The sequence below is a fragment of the Phyllostomus discolor genome, chromosome 7 (genome assembly GCF_004126475.2).
Source record: "Phyllostomus discolor isolate MPI-MPIP mPhyDis1 chromosome 7, mPhyDis1.pri.v3, whole genome shotgun sequence".
NCBI lineage: Eukaryota > Metazoa > Chordata > Mammalia > Chiroptera > Phyllostomidae > Phyllostomus > Phyllostomus discolor.
Window position 1 is genome coordinate 80,555,580 of NC_040909.2, and position 17,479 is coordinate 80,573,058.

The following is a 17,479-nucleotide window of genomic DNA, read 5'->3' on the forward strand; positions in this document are numbered from 1 at the left end:
CAACTTCCTGCCTATAACTAACTAATCAATCTACTTAGAGTTGGCAGAGAAAGAGGGCCACCATTTAAGCAGGAGCATTCCAGATCAGAAGCAGCAGTGTAGCATATGGGAAGAAGACTCCTGCTGCTCCCACCGCAACTCTGCCCCATGACCCCAGATAGTCCATACATGTCCCTTCTGTGAAGGTCAGTTTGCTGGCCATCTCCCCACATGTCTCCCCTGCTCAGACACTTTAGAAGCATAGGAAAGGCTTTCTGGCAGAAGAAATGGTTCCATTTTCAGGGCTCCTTGCAGCCAGCACTGCTCTTCTGACTACTTGCCTGGCCAATGGCATCTCTGACATTGGCATGTTCCCTGACTCTCCACTGTTACAGGGTTCACCTTTAACTGCTAGTTTCTTTTATTTTTAAATATATTTTATTGATTATGTTATTACAGTTGTCCCACCCCCCCTTTATTCCCCTCTGCCCTGCACCCCCCCACCCACATTCCCCCCACCCCTTAGTTCATGTCCATGGGTCATACATATAAATTCTTTGGCTTCTACATTTTCTATACCATTCTTAACCTCCCCCCTGTCGATTTTGTACCCACCATTTATGCTTCTTATTTCCTCTGCCTTCCCCCCCATTTCCCCCCCTTCCCTGCTGATAACCCTCCATGTGATCTCCATTTCTGTGATTCTGTTCCTGTTCTAGTTCTTTGCTTTATTTGTTTTTGTTTTTGATTTTTAGATTCAGTTGTTGATAGTGGTGAGTTTGTTGTCATTTTACTGTTCATAATTTTGATCTTTTTCTTAGGTAAGTCCCTTTAATGTTTCATACAATAAGGGCTTGGTAATGATGAACTCTTTTAACTTGATCTTATTTGAGAAACACCTTATCCTCCCTTCCATTCTAAATGATAGCTTTGCTGGATAGAGTAATCTTGGATGTAGGTCCTTGTCTTTCAGGACTTGGAATACTTCTTTCTGGCTCCTTGCCTATAAGTTTTCTTTTGAGAAATCAGCTAATAGTCTAATGGGCACTCCTTTGTACATACTGTCTCCTTTTCTCTTGCTGCTTTCAAAATTCTCTCCTTATCTTTCATCTTGGGTAATGTAATTATGATGTGCCTTGGTGTGTCCTTCCTTGGGTACAGCTTCTTTGGGACTCTGAGTTTCTTGGACTTCCTGGAAGCCTATTTCCTTTGCCAGAACTTTGGGAAAGTTCTCCTTCATTATTTTTTCAAATGAGTTTCAATGTCTTACTCTTCCTCTTCTCCTTCTGGCACCCATATGATTCAAATGTTGGAACATTTAAAGTTGTCCTAGAGGTTCCTGAGCCTCTCCTTATTTTTTGAATTCTTGTTTCTTCATCCTTTTCTGATTGATTGTCTATTTCTTCCTTCTGGTCCAAACTGTTAATTTGAATCCCGGTTTCCCTCCCGTCACTGTTGGTTTCCTGTACATTTTCCTTTATTTCACTTTTCATAGCCTTCACCTTTTCTTCTATTATGTGACCATATTCAACCATTTCTGTGAGCATCCTGATTACCAGTGTTTCGAACTCTACATCTAATAGGTGGACTATCTCTTAGTCACTTGGTTGTATTTTTTTTTTCTGGAGTTTTGATCTGTTCTTTCATTTGGGCCATTCTTTTTGTCTTGGTGCACCTGTTACATAGTAAGTGGCAGAGCCTTAGGTGTTCACCACGGTGGGGTAACGCACTTGTTGCAGTTGTGACGCTGTATGTGGGGGAGGGACTAAGAGGGAACAATGTCGCTTGCTCTGCTCTCTACTGGTTTTCAGTTACTCTCCCCGCTACTCACAAGCTAATTGGGCCCTTCTGGCACTGATTCCTGGGTGGGTGGGTTTGTGTACATTCTAGGACCCTGTGGGTCTCTGCAACGAACTCTCCTGTGAGGCTGGGAGTTTCTCCCACTGCTTCAACCCTCACAGATGTTTTCAGTCAGAGGTTTTGAGGGTTTTTTTTACCCACACTGGGACCCTAGTTTGCACCATCTGTTTGCTCCCCAGTTGTTCCTCCTGGTTTATCTGCACACAAATGTGGGACCACCCAGTTCACCAGCTGCCACCTTGCCACGAGTCCTCTCCACCTGGCTGCCTGTCTCCACCCCTCCTACCAGTCTGGATGAATATTTCTTTTAACTCCTTGGTTGTCAGACTTCCATACAGCTTGATACTCTGTCAATTCTGGTTGTTTTTTGTTTTTAAATTTGTTGTTGTCCTTCTTTCAGTTGTGTGAAGAGGCACAGTGTGTCTACTTATGCCTCCATCTTGGCTGGAAGTCCAGAATTTTCTCTTAACTGCTAGTTTCTAAGCAGTCCAGGTCCTCCTACCAGCTCACAGGTCTGCCTCTCCTTTTCTCCATTCCTAGCCTCATCTTGGTAGTCCTCAATCCTGGCAGAAGATATCTGCCCCAATTCAGAGTCCTGGCATGGCAATATTACTTTAACTAGAAACCTAAAAGTATTCTGGAAAATGACTGTGAGCTGATATGAGAGGGTACAGCCACTTCCGAAAAAAGATATGCTGACCATCAGTCCTAGCATACTGTTATTTGGTGAAAATTAGGAGAAACACGGCAGAAAGTGTGAATACCTCTCCTGCCTCCCTCCTTCCCCAAATATCAAGTGTGTTTGTTAGGTTCCCATTCGAATACACACTTGACCAGCTTATGAAACAGAGTACTGTGAATGGTTAAACTAAAAATGAAGTATCTGCAAATATTCATCTTGCAGTACCCTCAAAATACTCACCATATCACAAAAAGCAAGTGATTATAATGTACTCAAATCTACTCAAAAGGTACAGTATCCAGAATGTACTGTAACAACCTCCTTAATGAAAAAAAAAAACCTGGTAAATTATAAAACAGATAAATCCTCAGAATCAGTGGGATACTATTCTAAGGTAACAACGTTGAAACAGAACCATTAGAATACTTATATTCTGCTTTCTAATATAGTTTACAGTTAAAACATTCTGACTGATCTGTCCTTCCTCCATCACCCAACTGAATTCCATTCAAGGTGATAATGTTATTTCTCCCTATGGTTTCTCTGAGAATAGAGGAAAATAACTCAGGCAATAATACAGAGATTACAAATGTTCATCGGGCAGCATTTAGCTTGAGCCTGTTCATTTAATGCCGGTTGAATTATGAATGGATGAGTGAATGGAAGAATGAATGAATGAGTGAATGAAAATCCAACTGTTGTAATGGCTGTGGAAGAAATTCTAAACCAGTATGTGGTTTATTTTTTTCAAAGCAGATAGCTCAGAAGACTTTCCTTAGTCTAAGGTAGCATTTAAATAACAGTCCAGAAATATTTTCAAAGTGAAAAGAAACATATGATTCAGGTTCCTTTTAAGAAGCCAGCCTTGGCTGGTGTGGCTCAGTGGATTGAGCTCTGGCCTGCAAAGCAAAGGGTATGGTTCCATTCCCAGCCAGGGCACATGCCTGGGTTGCAGAGCAGGTCCCCAGTAAGGAGCATGTGAGAGGCAACCACACACTGATGTTTCTCTCTCTTTCTTTCTCCCTCCCTTCCCCTCTGTCTAAAAATAAATAAGTAAAATGTTTTTTTAAAAGAAGTCAAACTAGTTTAATCAGGTTGGTTTTTCTCCTCCTGTGCACTTGACCCCTGTCCTACTTGGTGCTGGAGCTGATTAAGGGGTGTGAGCCATCTCACCTAAATAGTGATGAATCTAAGATGGCCAAACTTACAATGAACAACAAGGAGACGAGCACTTGATTATATTTTCAGTAACTATAAAAGGCTTCTCTAGAAATATCTTTGGTGCACTATTTGTGTTTATTTGTTTGCTTGTTTTTATTAAAACTTGATTATAAGTGACTCCAAGTAGAGATGATTAAGCTCCCCACCTCCCACCTCACAAGAGTCATTTATGAACCCAAGAAAGTCAGGGGAGCTCAAAGCACTTACTTGTCCTGGACACACTGATGGCCAGCTGCTAGCGTGGTGTAGGGGGAGAGGTTTCTGACCCAGGGTGAATGTGGACCAGCACAGAAACCATTCCAACTCTCCATCAGCCAGAGGAGTGAGAAATGCTGACAGTTTCCACTCGCCATCAGTTTCCATGTACCTCTGTTTATTTTTCCATGTACCTCTCTGTTTATTCCTTGCTACTTAATAAACTTATATTTCACATCTAACATAAGTGTGATCCATTCGTTTAAAGGGTTCTATCAATGGGCAGATGGGAACTATAGCACAATCACTTGTCAAGGTTTTGCCCCCAAAAATACTCTTTCTAAATTGTCTACAAGGGGCACATTTTAACTAAGAATGGATTACAACACTCCATCATACCCCTAGTAGAAGGCAATGGTAAAAACTCTTAAGACCACCAGTGCTGGTTTAGACTTACTAGCTATGTGATATTAGGCAGTTAAACTAGTTTAACTACCCTATACCTTAGTTTCTTCTTCAATAAAATGAAGATAACACCTATATAAAATGGTTTATAAGAATTCAACTTAAAGAGGACTCGCAGCCAAGATGGAGGCATAGGTAGATATACTTTGCCTCCTCGCACAACCAAAAGAAGGACAATGACAAATTTAAAAACAAAAAATAACCAGAACTGCCAGAAAATTTAACTGTATGGAAGTCTGACAACCAAGGAGTTAAAGAAGAAACATCCATTCAGACCAGTAGGAGGGGTGGAGACAGGCAGCCGGGTGGAGAGGATGCACAGCAAGGTGGTGGCAGAAGGACCATGTGGGCAAGGCAGCAGCTGGCAGACAGGGCAGTCCCACATTTGCATGCAGATAAACCAGGAAAAACAACTGGGAAGAGAGACAGACGTCACAACCCAGGGTTCCAGTGCAGGAAAATAAAACCTCAAAATCTCTGACGGTAAAAACCTGTGGAGGTTGTGATGGTGGGAGAAACTTTCAGCCTCACAGGAGAATTATTAGACAGACCACAGGGTCCTAGAACACATACAAGCCCACTTACCCTGAATCAGCACCAGAAGAGCTCAATTTACTTGTGGATATTGATAGGGAAGTGAAAGTTGGCCAAGAATCCAGCAAGCAGCATTGTTCCCTCTCAGACCCCTCTCCCACATACAGCGCCACAATGCAGGTTGCCCAGGCCTGGCAAACACCTAAGGCTCTGCCCCTACTACATAAAAGGCACATGGAGACAAAGAAATATGGCCCAAATGAAAAAAAAAACAGATCAAAGCTCCCAAAATGGAAGTAAGCGATGAAGAGATACCCAACCTATCAGATGCAGAGTTCAAAACACTGGTAATCAGGATGCTCACAGAACTGGTTGAGTATGATTGCAAAGTAGAGGAAAGAGTGAAGGCTATGCAAAGTGAAATAAAGAATAATATGCAGGGAACCAACAGTGATGGAAAGGAAACCAGGGTTCAAATCAAGGAATTAGAGCAGAAGGAAGAAATAAACAGTCAACCACAACAGAATGAAGAAACAAGAATTCAAAAAAATGAGAAGAGGGTTAGGAACCTCTGGAACAACTTTAAACATTCCAACATCTGAATCATAGGGGTATCACAGGGAGAAGAGGAAAAGCAAGAAATTGAAAACTTATTTGAACAAATAATGAACATTATTGAACAAATAATGAAGGAGAACATCCCCAATCTGGTAAAGGAAATAGACTTTCTGGAAGTCCCAGAAGCACAGAGAGTCTCAAAGAGGTTGGATCCAAGAGAAAATATACCAAAACACATCATAATTAAGTTACCCAAGTTTAAGCAAAAGGAGAGTATCTTAAAAGCAGCAAGAGAAAAGGAGAGAGTTACCTACAAAGGAGTGCCCATAAGGCTATCAGCTGATTTCTCAAAAGAAAACTTGCAGGCAAGTAGGGGCTGGAAAGAAGTATTTGAACTCATGAAAGACAAGGACCTACATCCATGATTCCTCTATCCAGCAAAGTTATCATTTAGAATGCAAGGGCAGATAAAGGGCAGATTCCCAGATAAGGTCAAGTTAAAGGAGTTCATCCTTACCTAGTCCTTATTATATAAAATGTTAAAGGGGCCTATCTTGGAAAAACAGATGATCAAAAATATGAACAGTAAAATGACAACACACTCACAACTACTAACAACTGCACCTAAAACAAAACAAAAACAAACAAAGCAAAGAACTAGAACAGGAACAGATTCACAGACATGGAGGTCACATGGTTATCAGCAGGAGAGGGGGAGGAAGCAAATGGGGGAAAAGGTACAGGGAATAAGAACCGTAAATGGTAGTTACAAAATAGATGGGGGAGGTTAAGATTAGCATGGGAAATGGAGAAGTTAAAGAATTTATATGTGCGACCTAGGGACATGAACTAAGGGGGTGGGGAATGCTGGTGGGAGAGGGGTGCGGGGCAGAGGGAAATAAAGGGGAGAAAATAAATGGTACAAGAATAATAGCATAATCAATAAAATATATTTAAAAAATAAAAATAGAAAAGAGTTAAATTTTAAAAGGTGTAGGAGGAGCAGAGAATAATACTAGCATCGTATAAGCATTTGATAGTTATTAATAATAGTATTAATGCTATTAGTACTAAGAACTATTAATACTATTATAAATGTACTAAAGGCTTTGAAAAGTGTCAAATCCTAGACAAATACACACACACACACACACACACACACACACACACACACACATGGGGGTGGGGGAGAGAGAGAGAGAGAGAACTACTTGGGTTTGGGAGGTGGATAGCATGAGGGGGTTGCCATTGTGCCATTAAAAACAAACACACATTTGGATAGGTAAAGAGGTCAATGAAAGAACAGCAAGCCCAGAAATAATCCATATATATGTAGTTAATTGATTTTCAACTTCCAAATGCCATGTTAATCTAATGGGAAAAGGGAAGCCTTTTTAAATAAATTCAGTTCTGGGAACACCTGACTATCCATATGGAAAAAAAAAACTTTGATCCCTATTTCATTCAATTTGCAAAAATTAATTTGAGATGTATCATAGACCTAAACAGAAAACCCAGAACCATAAATCACCAAGAAGAAAACAGAATATTTTTAGAACTTTGAGGTAGGCAAAGATTTCTTAGACTGTTTATAAAAAGCACTAACCATAAAAGAAATGATAAATCAGACAACATTAAAATCAAAAGTGTCTGCACCGATTCAGAATTCCAGCTAAGATGGAGGCATAGGTAGAAACCCTTCACTTTTTCGAACAACCAAAAGAAGGATAATAACCAATTAAAATCAATAAACAACCAAGAGTGCCCAAACATCAAACTGCGTGGAACTCCAACAGCCAAGGAATTAAAGAAAAAATCAACCAGAACAACCAGACTGGTAAGGCGGTGGGCCACCCGGGCTGACTCAGAAAAACCACAGCAAGGGCAGATTGTGGGGGCGGGGCTGGGTGCCAAGCTCAGTGGGCTGCGGGAGGAACTGACTTAAGGGGTAAACAGACTCAGAGCTGACTGTGGGCTACGACTGGGGTTGCCACAGTGGTAGAAACTCCCAGTCTCACTCAAGAGTCTGTTGGAAAGTGCGCTAGAGATGAGCAGGCCAGACACACTGTTCCCTCTTTGGCCCCTCCCCCACAGACAGTGCCACCTGTTGCCCTGCCGGAGTGAATACCTAAGGCCCCACCCTCTTACAACTTAACAGGTTCACCAAGATAAAGAAATATGGCCCAAATGAAAAAACAGAACAGAACTTCAGAACTAAGTGATGAGGAGATAGCCAACCTATCTGATGGAGAATTTAAAACCCTGGTAATGGAAATGCTCACAAATCTGATTGAGCTTGGTCAAAAAATGAAAAAAAAATGAAGGATACTCAAAGTGAAACAAAGCAAAATATTCAGGGAACCAACAGTGACAGGAAGGAAACCAGGACTCAAAGCAATGATTTGGAACAAAATAAATAAATAAATATACATCCAGAAGAAAAAGAAGAACTAAGAATCCAAAAAAAATGAAGAAAGACTCAGGAACCTTTGGGACAACTTGAAACATTCCAATATCCAAATTATAGTGATGCCAGAAGGAGAAGAACAGCAGCAAGAAATTAAAAATTTATTTGAACAAATAATGAAGGAGAACTTCCCCAATCTAGCAAAGGAAACAGACTTCCAGGAAGCCCTGGAAGCACAGAGTCCCAAAGAAGTTGGACCCAAAGAGGAACACACCAAATCACATCATCATTAAGTTACCCAAGATTAAAGACAAAGAGAGAATCCTAAAAGAAGCAAGGGAAAAGGAGACAGGTACCTACAAAGGGGTGCCCATTTAGGCTATCAGCTGATTTCTCAAAAGAAACCTTGCAGGCAACAAGGGGCTGGAAAGAAGTATTTGAAGTCATGAAAGACAAGGACCTACATCCACGATTCCTCTATCCAGCAAAGCTTTCATTTAAAATGGAAGGGCAGATAAAGGGCAGATTCCCAGATAAGGTCAAGTTAAAGGAGTTCATCATCACCAAGCCATTACTATATGAAATATTAAAAGGACTTATCTAAGAAAAAGAAGATAAAATATGAATAGTAAAATGACAACAAACTCACAACTATCAACAAATGAATGTAAAAGAAAAGAAAAACAATGAAAACAAAAACTGAGCAAACAACCAGAACAGGAACAGAAGCAGGGATATGGACACCACACAGAGGGGTTTCAGTGGGGAGGTGGGAGGGAGGACTGAGGGGAAAATATATAGGGAAGATGTATAATTAGTAGGCATAAAATAGATGGGGAGAGATAAAAATGGTATAGGAAACAGAGGACTCAAAGAACTTACGTGTACAACCCATGGACATGAACTAAGGGAGGGAATGCTGGAGGGCTGTGGGGGGCAAGTGGAGGGGAGGATAAGGGGGGGGGAATTGGAAAAACTGTAATAGCATAATCAATAAAAATACTTAAAAAAGAAAAATAATAAAATGGTAGAGACCAAAAAATTTCTACACCATTAATGGACAGACAAGCCACAGAATAGCAAATGTAATTGCATACCTATCTGATAAAAAACTTATTTAGAATATATAATGAGCTCCTACAAAGTATCAATGAAAAGGGACTAAAAACTTAATAGACACTTCACAAAATAAGACATATGACTGTCCAATAAGCACATGTAAAAATGCATGACATCAATAGTCATTAGGGAAATGAAAATTAAAATCACAAAGATGCCATTTTACATCTCTAGAATGTTAAAGGAAGGAGACTGACAATATATGTGGTGAGGATATAAGATACTTGAAACTCTTATGCATTGCTAGTGGGAATGCTAAAATGTTACAACTGCTTGAAGAATTGTTTGGACTTTTTTTTTGAGATGGAAAGGGAGGGAGGAAGAGAGAAACATCAATGTGTGAGAGAAACTTCAGTCATTTGCCTCTTGCACATGCCCCAACCGGGTGCTGGGCCGGAAACCCAGGCATGTTTTCTGAACCAGGAATCAAACAGGGGACCTTTTGCTCATGGTCAGTGCTGTTTGGGGTTTCCTATGATATTAAACTTAGATCTACCCAATGAATGGGCAATTTCAATCTTACGTATTTTCCCAAGAGAAATGAAAAGACAGGTCCACAGAAGAAGCCTTTTCATAATACACATAGCAGTCAACCCAAATGTCCATCAGCAGGGCAATGGATAAATTGTGACATGTCCATACAATGGAATACTACTCACAAAATAACAGCTGGTACATATGCAAAGTGGATGACCAGAAAAACATCATGCTATGAAAAGAGACCAGACAAAAAAGGCTACATACCACCTGATTCCATTTATATGAGATCCAAGAACAGATAAAACTAATCTATTGTGATAGGAGTCAAAAAATGGTTGTTTTGTTGGGGGAGGACATGGGAAAGGATAAACAGGGGTAGAAAGGAACTTTCTGGAATAATGCAAACATTCTAGGTGGTAGTTACAAGAGTTTCCACAATTGACAAAACTCATCAAATGAACACTTTGGATCTAGGATTATATATGCTCAGCATACCTCAACTGAGCATGCATGTGTGTGCACACTCACACACATACACACATGGCCAGATGACTCAACTCCTGCCCTCACAAAATTTGCAGCTGGGTTGAGGACAAAAGGTAAGGTCCCATTTGGATTATTAGAGAAATTAAATTATATTTATAAAGTATTTGTGGAGTCTAGTTCATTTACATAGCACTGTGCATGTCACACAAAATGTTCCCAGTGCAACGAGTAACCTGTGTGATCTGGACAAAGCTTTAAATGCATAAAGAATCCCTTTGGCCTCCCCTTCCCACTATGTCTTGTGGTTGACTGAAAAGGAGTTGGCAGTGGCTATGAAGGGGCCATTTTCTTTGGCAAAAGAACCCTAGGTTATTACATTCTTCCTCCTTTGGCTTGTTCACCTGCACTGTTTATTGTTTTGTCTTATGTGTGGCTGCTGCTCAAGGCTGGCCCTTGTCCTCTGTGTGCTCCCAGTGGGGCTCAGTCCTCATTCAGTGCGGTAATGTATTCACTGCTGATCTTTGAGTGGCCACAATATGACTGTAAAACAGCAACCCTCTGCAATGCTCATGTGTGACACCCAGGGACCAGAAAGCAAAAGTCTGAATCCCTCTCAGTTTTATTCTTAAGTTAGCTTTCTGTGTTTGTCAACTAGGGCCCTCCTACTTTTTAATTTGTGATGTCCCAGTTGATAGTGATATTCGCCAAACTTAAAAACCACTGGACGGAAACCATTCCTGGGTCCCTGGGTTGGCAGGTGAAGGGAGGTGCCCTGACACAGTTCGAAGAGATGCTGTGGGCAAAGAGGGAGCAACAAGGCCAGTTCTGTGTTTGGGGCATTGATTCCATTTCCAAACCATTCCACCTCATGTTCTCTTTTCACTCACAAATGGAATATTGTTCTCTTTCTCTCTGCCAGCAGACCCAGAGGGGAGGCAAGGGAGAGCTTAAGAAACAGAGTAGGGAAAAGGGTATATAAAATGGCTCATTTATGAGTCAAAGGCATGAGAGAGAGAGAGACCTGTGTGGGCCCTTGTCCCTCCTTATCTAGGGCAGGTGGAGAAGGTTTGCAAGGGAAGAGCTAACACTCAGAGCTCCCCTTCTAACCTTCTGCTATGTGCTCCCCGTTCAGAGAAAACACTTAATTCATGGGATTAAAGGTAGAAAACAACCTAATTGATAATCACGTGGACACAGCATTTGTCCAGGTGCTACTGCCACCCCACCTTAATTCTTTAAAACAAATGGGGCCTTCCCACCTGGAGATGAAATACTCTTCTCACCTTCCATAGTCCAGTCTTTTAGAAATGGAATCCTTCAAGCTTCCAACTTCCAAAATGTCCACATCTGATCCATGTTTCAGGATTCCAGATCAAGTATCAACTTATTCAAGCATACACTGCCCACTCCTTTGTCTCCACTCCTTGGAAGCTCCCCTGTTTTCTTCTGTCATTGTATCTGTGCTCTACTCTCTTTCAGCATGTAGAATCTTCAACCCTATCCATCTCCTTTTCTTTCTACAATCGCAGCTGGAGGGCTGATTTCTTAGTGAAGCATTATCATCTCTTCTAGGTAGACTGCCTTGTGACTTCATCACACTTTTGGTACTTCCATAGAGTTTATTAGCTCCTCTGTCTCTGGGTTCCAGGAGGAGGGAACACCATCTCTGCATCATTATACACCCAACAGGATCCCTTCCATATCATATACAATACATGCCACACACTCACATGCTCATTGACTATGTGGAGATCATTATGCCTTTGGTTTTCCTGTGTTTTCATTAAAATAAAGAGGTCAGAAACTAATATAGTAATGAGTATAACAGCAGCAGGTATATAGAAAGCAATGGTAAGAATGGGAAATTCTTTTGAGGAGTTTGATTATAAACATGGAAAAGAGAAGAGTAAATGGAGGTGGAAAAGAAATCATGATAAAAGTGAAGTCTTGAGGGATTTTTAAGAATAGCATATGTGGGGAGTTCGAAGATGGCGGCTTTGCTTGAAGGAGCGTGATTCTCTGCTTCTGTGCAGGGGAGAGAAACTCGCAGATCGGTGGAGGAACAGAGCAAGTGGCCTAGGTTACTGAAACATTTATGAAAAAAGGACATCAAAAATTATAGCAGACATTGAAAAACCAGACGGTAAGGAGACTGCTTTAGGACAACAAGGACCCAGGGATCAGCGTGGGGACCAGGGGGGTTGCAGCCCCCAGGCCCGGTGCTCCGGGTCTGCCTCAGGGCACCCAGGACAGCGGAGTCGCTGCTCCCTCCCCAGACAACGGGGGTTGTGAAACACCGGGGAGACCTTGTTGCTTGAAGGCACAGAGAGGGGAGCTGGACTGGGAAACAGTTGCGCAGGGGCTGTGAGCACCCACACATAGCCCTGGGAGGGGTGAGTGCCCCCGGCCTGCACGACCAGGGGTGGCCTGGACGTGTGCACACGCCCCCAGCCTGGTGGGAGTGTGGGTCTGTGGAAAACCCAGACCTCGCAACCCTGAGCAAGGAAAGGGCTCAGGGGTTCATGGGTTTCTGGAGCTTGCGGTAGTGAACTCGGGGAAGTGTGCGTTGCTTTGGGATTCCTAACTATAGCACCGAGAACCCGGAAGGGACACGGCGCTTCGAGGGATCCTAGAGCCCGCAATGGGGAAATTGGTGTAAGTGCGAGCCCCTTCACGATCCCTGGAGCTTGCATTGTGAATCCAGAAAAGGTGCGAGTGCTTCCCGAGAACATAGCGCCTGCTGTGGTGAAATTTGGGGGAAGGGTGCTTCTCCTAGTGATCTGTAGAGCTTGCATAGTGAACCCAGAAAAGATAAAGGAGTTCTGCGGGCCGGGAGCCCGGGAGACCCGGAGACCGCAGCAGTGAGCTCCGGAAAGCGTGCTAGGGAGTGCCCAGGATCCTGCAGGGGAAAGTCGGATTGGCTTTGGGGAGAGCGTCCTGCTGGCCCTGGGGACAGTACCCGAGAGGCTGACTAAGTTTTGACTGGGAAAAGTGATAAGCATTTCAAATGCCCCTCAGCCCCTGAAGCCAGCAAGACCAGAAAAACTGGTCTGGCCAGTTAGAAACTAACAAGAGTTTTTTTGTGTGTTTGTTTGTGTGTTTGTTTTGGCTGTTGTTGTTAGTTGATTGTTTGATTTTATCTTGTATTTAAGTGACCTTTTATTTTTAATTCTTCTTATTTTTATATCTCTCAATCCCTTTTGTTTCTCTTCCTTTCATCCTAGTATTATTCCTTCCATTCCAAATTTATCTCTCCTGCATTCCATCTTCTGCTTTTTTTCCCTTTTTTTTTGAGATTGCAAGTTACTGCAAATTTGTATTATCTTTTTCTCACCTTTCTGACATTTGATATTTTAATAGTATTTTAGTATTCTTTTTCTTTCTGTATAGTCTTCTTTATTTGGCTGGTTATACTGTCATTTGATAGGTTCCCCCTGTTATCTCAGTCACCGTGTGTTGATAATTTACTATCCCTCATCTCTGTTCCATTAATACACTTCTCAAGGTTCTATACTCCTTATTCTTGTTATCTAGATCCCATACATTCTGCCACATGATTCTTGCTTTAATATAACTGTAAATAAGACCTAGTTCATACAATTGTAAATACTACTCAACACCCCTCCCTGATCTCAGCCCACTTTGCAATTTCCTGAACTACACTATTGTGCGGGTTGTCTCTATTCTTTTACACACTACTCCTATTTACTAATCTTTATTCCCACCCTACCTCAGACTCTGACCTCCCAAAGCCTCACAGCTTCCTAGATCCAACTAACAATCCATTCAACCCCAATAAGAGTCTTATCTTCTTTCCATCCTTTCTAAAATGTGGGTAGTGGGGTGGAAGATCACGGTTAGCACTATAAGTAACCAAAGGATATCCCATCTCTTCTCTACTGGCTGCTAATGTAAATATCATAGAATACTGTCTTGCTGTCTTAAACCATTTTGCCTTACTCCCCCAACTGATCACAAAAAAAGAGTAGGGGGAAGCTATGAACACCGGGATACATGAAGGAGACTGCACCACTGAATCTCACAGGTATTCTACCACAGAATTTCACACCATAATCACAGGGAACAAAAACAGATCAATTTAAGAAACAGAGACTAACAAGAAGAGTCTCACGAACAATGAGAAGACAAAAAAACAATCCCCAAATGAAAGAAAAGGAGGAAGCCTCAGAAAAATGCTAAATTAAATACAGGCAACTCAACTATCAGATATTAAGTTCAAAACACTGATTATCAGGAAGCTCAATGAACTCACAATGAGCTACCAGAAATTACAGGGAAACTACAATGATTTCACTGCAAAGTATATAAACATGAAAAGGAAACAGAAACTATCAACCAGGGCCAAGAGGAAATGAAGAATGAAATTTCTGAACTGAAGAACACAGTAGAAGGAATGACAAGCAGGATCAATGAAGCAGAAGATTGGTAGAGTGAGCTAGAGGACAAAGTGGAAGAAAACACCCAGAAAAAGCAAGAAAAGAAAAAGGGGTTCAGAAAGAATGAAGAGGGATTAAGAGAAATGCAACACAATATGAAACGTAATAATACCCATATAATAGGGATACCAGAAGGAGAAGAAGAAGAGCAAGGAATAGAAAATCTATTTGAAAAAGTAATGAAGGAAAACTTCCCTAATTTGATGAGAGAAAAAGTCACACAAATCCAGGAAATACAGAGAGGCCCAATCAAGAGGAACCCAAAGAGGCCCAAAGCAAGACACATCATAATTAAAATGGCAAAATTTCAAGACAAAGAGAGAATGTTAAAGGCAGCAAGGGAAAAACAGGAAGTAACATACAAGGGAGCCCCAATAAGGCTGACAGCTGACTTCTCAATGGAAACACTCCAAGCCACAAGAGAATGGCAAGAAATATTCCAAGTAATGAGAACCAGGGGTCTGCAACCAAGGCTACTTTACCCAGCAAGGCTCTCAATCAAGATAGAAGGCCAAATAAGAAGCTTTCCAGACAAAAGAAGTCTAAAAGAACACACTTCAACCAAACCAGCTCTGCAAGAGATGCTAAAGGGACTGCCTTAAGGAAAGAAAGGAAAAGAGAGAGTGAGAGAGGAACACACGTACATAAAAGGCAATGAATAAGTACCTATCCATAATAACCTTAAACATAAATGGATTAAATGCTCCAATCACAAGACATAGAATAGCTGATTGGATAAGAAAACATGACCCACACATATGCTGCCTACAAGAGACCCACCTCAGGATTAAAGACCTGCACAGGCTGAAAGTAGAGGGCTGGAAACATATTTTCCAAGCAAATGGACAGGAAAAAAATCCTGGGGTAGCAATACTCATATCTGACAAAATAGACTTCCAAAAAAGGATCATAGAGACAGACCCAGAAGGTCATTTCATAATACTCAAGGGAAGAATCCACCAAGAAGACATAAATATTGTAAATATATATGCACCCAACATAGGAGCACCCAAATACATAAAGAAAATCTTAGAGGACTTCAACAAAGATATTGACAGCAACACAATTATTGTGGGGGATTTTAACACCCCACTATCAAAAATGGACAGATCTTCCAAACAAAATATCAACAAAGATATTGTGGCATTGAACAATACCCTAGATGAAATGGGGCTTTACTGATATATACAGAACACTCCATCCCAAAGAAGCTACATACACATTCTTTTCAAGTGTACATGGAATATTTTCAAAGATGGACCACACGATAGGACACAAAACAAGCCTCAACAATTTCAAAAAATTGAAATCATACCAAGCATTTTCTTGGATCACAAGGGACTGAAGCTAGAAACCAACCTCAAGGAAAAAACCCCAAAACACTCAAAATCATGGAGATTAAATAGCATGCTATTAAACAATGAATGGGTCAAGAATGAAATTAGGGAAGAAACCAAAAGGTTTCTGGAAACAAATGAAAATGAAGTCACAACAACCCAAAACTTATGGGAGACAGCCAAGGCAGTCCTGAGAGGGAAGTTCACAGGAGTACAGGTCCACCTAAAAAAGTTAGAAACATTTCAAACAACCTAACCCTACGTCTACCAGAACTCGAGGAACAACAACAAAGAGAGCCCAGGGAAAGCAGAAAGAAGGAAATAACCAAGATCAGAGAAGAATTAAATGACATAGAGACTAAAAGCACAATTCTAAGGATCAATGAATCCAAGAGCTGATTCTTTGAAAAGATAAACAAAATTGACAAGCCTTTAAGCAGACTCATCAAGAAAAAAAAAGAGAGGACCCAAATAAACACAATCAGAAATGAAAGAGGAGAGATTACAACAGATACCATAGAAATACAAAAGATTGTAAGAAATTACTATGAAGAACTGTATGCCAAGAAATTTGAAAACCTAGATGAAATCAAAAGTATAATCTTCCAAAACTCAATGAAAAAGAAGCAGAAAGCCTGAACAAACCAATAACAGCAAAAGAAATTGAAGCAGTAATCAAAAAACTCCCAACACACAAAAGCCCTGGACCAGATGGTTTCACAGGAGAATTCTACAAAGCATTTAAGGAAGAGCTAACCCCTATCCTTCACAGACTATTCCAAAAAACCCAAAAAGATGGAAGACTCTCAAACTCTTTTTATGAGGCCAACATCATCCTAATTCTAAAACCAGATAAAAACACAACAAAGAAATGAAACTTCAGGCCAATATCGCTGATGAACATTGATGCTAAAATCCTCAACAAAATACTGGCAAACTGCATCCAACAATACATTAAAAAGGTCATACGCCATGACCAAGTGGGATTCATTCCAGGGATGCAAGGATGGTACAATATTCACAAATCAGTAAATGTAATACATCACATAAACAAAAGCAAAGACAAAAACCATATGATCATATCAATAGATGCAGAAAAAGCATTTGATAAGGTACAGCACTCATTTATGATAAAAACACTCAGCAAAGTGGGAATAGAGGGACCATTCCTCAACATAATAAAGGCCATATATGAGAAACCTACAGCCAACATTATACTCAATGGGCAAAAATTAAAATCTTTTCCACTAAGAACAGGAACAAGACAAGGATGTCCACTTTCACCACTTCTATTCAATATAGTACTGGAAGTTCTAGCCACAGCAATCAGACAAGAAAAAGAAATAAAAGGAATCCAAATCGGAAAGGAGGAAACAAAACTCTTACTGTTTGCAGATGACATGATAGTGTACATAGAAAATCCTATAGACTCCACCAAAAAACTGTTTGACCTAATAAATGAATTTGGTAAAACAGTGGGATACAAAGTCAATATCCAGAAATCAAAGGCATTTCTGTACACCAACAATGAAACAGCAGAAGCAGAAATCAAGAAAAAAATCCCATTTGAAATAGCAAAAAGGAAAATAAAATACCTAGGAATAAACCTAACCAAAGAGGTAAAAGACCTGTATTCAGAAAACTACATAACACTGAGGAGAGAAATCAAGGAAGACACAAACAAATGGAAACATATACC